The sequence below is a fragment of the Triticum urartu genome, chromosome 2 (assembly GCF_003073215.2).
Source record: "Triticum urartu cultivar G1812 chromosome 2, Tu2.1, whole genome shotgun sequence".
Taxonomy (NCBI): Eukaryota; Viridiplantae; Streptophyta; class Magnoliopsida; order Poales; family Poaceae; genus Triticum; species Triticum urartu.
Window position 1 is genome coordinate 729,078,446 of NC_053023.1, and position 6,873 is coordinate 729,085,318.

Below are 6,873 nucleotides of genomic sequence, written 5' to 3' on the forward strand. Positions count from 1 at the left end.
TGTAAAAGGGCCTCATATTCGGCTGCATTGTTGGAGTCCGTGTACATAATCTGGAGTACGTATTGAACTGTGTCTCCTGTTGGGGACGTCAAAATGACGCCGGCCCCCAGTCCGGCCAACATCTTGGAGCTGTCGAAATGCATGATCCAATTTGAATATGTGTCGTACTCTTTAGGGAGTTCGGCCTCCGTCCATTCTGCGACGAAGTCGGCCAAGACTTGCGACTTTATGGCTCGCCGTGGCTTATAAGTTATGTCGAACAGGAGGAGCCCAATGGCCCATTTTGCAATCCGGCCCGTTGCGTCACGGTTGTTTATAATATCGTTAAGTGGTACTTCTGAGGCTACTGTTATTGAAAACTCTTGAAAGTAGTGTCGTAGCTTCTGGGATGCCATGAATACCGCGTACACAATCTTTTGATAATGCGGGTACCGTGATTTGCAGGGAGTGACACTACTAGGGAAAAGGCTAGCTGCAGCGCGGGTTTTAGACCTATCAGTAGCGCGGGGTGGTGCGCTACTGATAAGGCGCTACAGCTAACGAATAGCAGTAGTGTGCCTCCACCCACACTACGGCCAAATCGACTTAGTAGCAGCGAGTTCCAGGAGAAGCGCTGCTGGTAATTAGTAGTAGCGCTTCTCTCTGCCCGCGCTGCTACTATTATTTCGTATTTTATTTCTTTTTTATTTCATGTTGTATTTGTACACCTTTACACAAATTTTCACACAATAGGAATTTACAAATTGTTTTTACATCATAATGAGTTATTACATCACAGGGTGAAAGAACCGTGTGGACTAGTTTCAAGTGGACGGACATCCACTTGAAACTAATCCGCGGTTCTTTCACCCAATGATATAATAAATATCATCATCATCATATCATTAACAACTTATCATCATCATCATATCATTGGTCACTAGTCGTAATCACAAGTACTCCTGACATCTTCAACTCTAACACATTGTATCACATAATAAACATATTGTACCTCATAGGACCTACTACATTCTCTTAGGACCTACTATATTCTCTAAGGTAAAATAGCAAAAAACAAGATAGCCCCTTGCTCTCCATTATGGAGAATGCAGATTATCCTGTCTCCAATTCTTGCCTTTCGCTTAATGTTGCTTCCAAGAACCTCCTTACGAATGTCCAAACATTTTTTCCACTCTTTGATTAGAATGTGTTCACCGGTTTCAGAAATTCGATATGCACAGGTGAGATCCGTAGGATGACCTGGCTGTAGGTTCAGAACTTCAAGGCGACCATTGTAATACATCAGATGAGGCACACAATCCATCGGGATTTTCTATTGAAAAACATAGTAATAACTTTGTAGTTAGCAATGATGTACTAGTTTTAGAAGTATGCAAAAAGATGCACGGATGTCGTAATAGTAAAATATCTTACCAGGGTATCTCCATAGAAGTTATCGTGGTTCAACACGTGCACTAGTGGCACGTATTCACCATAATTTGAAGGAGTTCGATAATAGGTATTGTAATTCTCAAGAAAAGTACAATAAGCAATCAGATGGTTTTTCTCCTTATAAGTTAATTCGGAGCCATCAGTATAGTGGGTTTTGTCTACCATCTTCTGCACATTATTTGAAGATTCAAAATAAGCTGTCAACTATTTTGAAATAAACAATATAAATTAGTTAATAACTATGTTTGAGAAACTCACATTGCGGTAGAATCGGAAGCGTATCAACAAGGACCCAAATGTCCATATTGTCTTGCTTGATGTCAGGATGACCAAGATCCATGGTGACAATCATACCCTCATAAAAACCATACATTTTGCAAAGTGCTTCCCAATTTTGACAACCAAAATGGGTTACGCTCTGAGAATTATACAGATTTACTTCAAAATCGATATCATGATGGGTCCTTAGGTGTATTTTCTTTGTTTGAAAATTTTCATGGTCTTCAAAACCCATCCTCTCCAAGACATAGCGTCTTGCATGGCATGGGATAAGCTAGTCGAATTGTAAAAGATAAAAATTAGACGTTGAAATAGTTGAAGTCATGCTTAATTATGAAAAAAACACTTGTCGTTGTTGCGTACCGTTTCAACATCGAAGGTCTCCTCGAGCTTAATGCTGAAGCGCCGATCTTCGTCCAGCTCAACGAACCTGTCGCACATACCTCGATCGTCGTGGCACCAGCCGCACTCCCCCGGGAGACTATCGTCGTCCGAGTACGACATTTCCTACGTTCATAATTCAAAGATTAAACTTGTACAATTAAATATATGTACTAAAAACCTAAATTAGATCATTATTTTTCAAAGAAAATCCAGGCCACTCGATATTTCCCACATATTGTAGCACAAGTCATGCCAGAATTCATGGAAAAATCCGGCATGACCTTTGCTAAAAAAGGACATATCAAGCGCCTGAAATTTGCCGGAACGGAAATTAATCAACACTCCGGCAAAACATAGGCCACTCGGAGGTGTAACCAAAACATGAAATAATTGCTTAAACTAAAAAATAACACCAAATATGGCATGTTCAACTAGTTCTATTAATTCAACTAGTTCTTACTAAGTATAAACTTAGTATAAAAAGAAAAAAACTAGTTCTTTCTAAAAATGAAGTAGTTCAACTAGTTATTAATTTACTTACTATACTAGTTCAACTAAAACTTAACTAGTTCAACTAAAACTAAACTAGTTCTATTAATTCAACTAGTTCTTACTAAATATAAACTTACTATAAATAGAAAGAAACTAGCACATCTACTACTACTAATTAACATCTAACTACTACATCTACTACTAATTAACATGTACTACTGCTAATTATACATCTACTACTAATTAACATCTATCCACTACTTCTAAAAATCATTATCTATGAACCCTAAATTAACATCTACTACTACTAAAATCATCTACTAACTAAGCAAAGAGAGAGGGGGTTGGGGAGGGGTGGGGGCCTTACAAAGGGAGAGACGATGGCGGGGAGGTGCTCGGCGACGGAGGGGCGGCGAGGGCGTGCTCGGGATCGGGAGGGCGGCGGTCCTGGGCGGCGGGCTCGGCGGGCTCGGTCGAGGGCGGCGGCGGTGATGTCGAGGGCGGCGACAGTGTGGTCGAGAGCGGCGGCGGTGAGGTTGAGGGCGGGCGGCGGCGGCGGCGGTGAGGGCGCAGGCACGCTCGGGCTCGGGCGGGGGCGACAGGGAGTAGGGGAACAGGCCGGTGGGGGGGAGGACTTAGCGAAATTTTGATGCGGGGGGTGGTTAACTCGAACTAGCAGTAGCGCACGTACAGAAAACGCGCTATAGCTAACTTATCTACAACGCGTTTTGGGAAAAACCGCTACTGCTAATGGAAGCAGTTATTTCTTTTGTTTAGTAAAAACATCAAAAATATACATTGGTCATCATTGATCTTTTTGTGTATAATCTAAATATTCAACATGAATCCTCACTGTACCTGTATAGGCAGAAGCGAGGATTCATATTGCAACCACAAATCATACACATATAGTTCAATGAAGACCAAGTGCTCGAGATAGGTTGAGAAGCAACATATTTAAGGTGGTAAACACCTTGTTCGCTTAGCAGTATGGGACTAAACTTAATTAGTTGCGGTCATACTTACCAGCAGCGAGTTTTGAGCAAAACCGCCGCTACTAAGTTCTTTAGCAGTAGCGCGTCCACGGGAAGGGCGCTACTACTATATCTAGCCTGGAGGTAACACCGTGGCAATTATAGTAGTAGCGCTCTTTTCACCTAGAGCGCTACTGCTACTCAGTCATTAGCAGCGCTCTTTCCTAAAGCTCGTTGCTGCTAATTAGCAGTAGCGTCTGTTTTTATACCGCGCCGCTGCTAAGATTCTGTGTATAAGGTTTTCCCTAGTAGTGTGAGGACAGTGGACACATAATAGACCGGCTTTTGAAGGGGGAATTTGTGTCCGTCCGCTTCTCGTTCGACGACGAGCACTGCGCTTACAACCTGATGTGTTGCTGCAATGTATAATAGCATTGGTTCGCCAATGTTTGGCGTGGCCAGGATTGGGTTTGTTGCCAGTATGGCTTTTATTTCGTCAAGTCCGGCGGTGGCTGCATCCGTCCATTTGAAGTGTTCGGTGCGCCGAAGGAGGCGGTAAAGGGGTAGGGCATTTTCTCCCAAGCGGGAGATAAAGCGGCTTAGAGCCGCCACGCATCCGGTTAACTTTTGTATTTGTTTGAGGTCCTTTGGGATATCCAGTTGCGACAGAGCTAGGATCTTGGCTGGATTTGCTTTAATTCCTCTACCGGATACAATGAAGCCCAAGAGCTTTCCGTCTGGAACGCCGAAAACGCATTTTTCCGGGTTGAGCTTGATGTCGTATGTTCGGAGGTTATCAAATGTGAGCCTCAAGTCATCTACTAGAGATTCAACATGTCTTGTTTTGACAACCACATCATCTACATATGCCTCCACTGTTTTGCTGATCTGGCTTGCCAGACATGTCTGAATCATGCGCTGATATGTTGCGCCGACGTTTTTGAGCCCGAAGGGCATCATGTTGAAGCAGCATGGGCCGTATGGTGTGATAAATGCCGTTGTGGCTTGGTCTGGTTCTGCCATCTTGATTTGATGGTAGCCGGAATATGCGTCGAGGAAACACAACGAATCGTGTCCTGCGGTAGCGTCGATAATTTGATCGATGCGGGGGAGGGGGAAGGGATCCTTTGGGCAAGCCTTGTTAAGGTCTTTAAAATCAACACATAGGCGCCATGATTTGTCCTTATTTGGTACCATCACCAGGTTTGCTAGCCAGTCCGGATGTTTTATATCTCTGATGAATCCGGCCTCCAATAGCTTTGCTAGCTTCTCTCCCATGGCCTGTCTCTTAGGTTCGGAAAAACGCCGAAGAGCTTGTTTGACAGGTTTGAATCCTGTTTGGATATTTAAGCTGTGCTCGGCCAGCCTGCGTGGGATTCCTGGCATTTCTGAAGGGTGCCAGGCGAAAATGTCCCAGTTCTCTCATAGGAACTCTCGCAGTGCGGTGTCTACATCAGGGTTTAACTATGCCCCGATGGAAGCTGTTTTATTGGGGTCCGTTGGATGGACTTGGAATTTGACTATTTCGTCCGCTGGTTTAAAGGAGGTGGACTTGGATCTTTTGTCGAGTACCATATCGTCCCTATTCACCGTAGAGCGCAGCGCAGTCAGTTCCTCAGCCGCTAGGGCTTCGGATAGTGCCTCGAGGGCCAGTGCGGCTGTCTTGTTTTTGGCGCAGAGTGCTATGTCCGGATCACTAGCGAGAGTGATGATCCCGTTAGGCCCGGGGCATCTTGATCTTCATGTACCCGTAATGGGGTATTGCTTGGAAGATTGTAAACGCTTCCCGCCCTAGCAGAGCGTGATAACCGCTACTGAACGGAGCCACATGGAACGTGACCTCTTTGGACCTGTAATTATCCGGCGTGCCAAACACCACATCTAGTGTGATTTTTCCTATACAGCGCGCTTCCCGACTGGGGATTATTCCTCTAAAGGTTGTGCTACTTCTCTCAATGCACTTCCAGTCTATTTCCATTTTTTGAAGGGTTTCCTCATAAATGAGGTTCAATCCGCTGCCGCCGTCCATGAGTACCTTGGTAAGACGAAAGTCGTCCACTATTAGACTGAGGACCAATGTGGCTGGTGCTCGGGCTGTTTGGAATTTAGGTTCATCACTGGCGTTAAAGGTACTAGCCGTGTCACTCCATGGGTTTATTGTTGCTACTTGGTAGACTTCGGCAAGGCTGCGGAGTGTCATTTTTCGCATATTATTTGATGCGAAAGTCTCGAAGACTGTTAATACCGTATTGGTGTCTCTGGGGTGGCTTTCTGTGGCCTCCGGAATTAGGAGATTTTCGCCAAATTTGGCCACCTGCCGGAGTATCCAACATGCTCTGAGGCTATGAGTTGGTGTGGCGTCCTCTGTATTGTGAATTTTACAGGGTCCATTGAGCCATCCTTCCAGTACGGTTCCATGCCCTGTAGAGGGTTTTTGCTTTTTAGTGCTTGACCCGGGTGTCTGGTGATGATGCACCCTTTTATTTCGGACTGGGTTTGTATTCAGGGCCGGATTGTCCCGAAATTTGATTTTGGTTTTCCAGGCGCTTTCCATCGCACAGTACTTTTGTACAATGGACGCCAAGTCAGCGAAGTTTGTAATATCACGGCGACTTATGGCGTTGAGTATTCCCTTGTCCATGCAATTATTGTAGAAGATTGAGATTGCGTCTTCCTCGCGGCAGTCCCTTAGCCTGTTCTTAACCAGGAGGAATCTGGCCCAGTAATGATGTACTGTTTCATCGGGCTCTTCCCTGATTTTGGATAGATCGCTTATGTTGGGGTGGGTGGGTGGAATTAAATCCCAAGCCTCACCCCATCTGAGGCTCAGAGGCCGAGGAATTTCCGAACTCGAAAATTTGGATTCCTGGATGTTGTCCAATGAATCCAGCCCGTCACCTGACTCTAAGTTCAGGTCTTGAGTGATATCCTCCCCTCCGCGGGTATCCGGCTTGGAGGGATCGGGAATCCGGACGTAGCGAGTCCTTAATATAGATGAAGGGTTGCCGCGCTGTCCCTCTACCACGGAAACGTGATGGGTGACTTAGGGAGAGTTAATCTCTCTCAGATCGGGTTTAGGCCCAATCTGGTCGTAATCCGTAGCGACTCCCAGGGCGGCGAAGCAATCCAAGAGCTCGTTTATGGAGGTAAAACCCTATGTCCTGCTTGATTAATATTGATGATATGGGTAGTAAAAGAGTAGATCTACCACGAGATCGGAGAGGCTAAACCCTAGAAGCTAGCCTATGGTATGATTGTTGTTCTGTATGTTGTCCTACGGACTAAAACCCTCCGGTTTATATAGACACCGGAG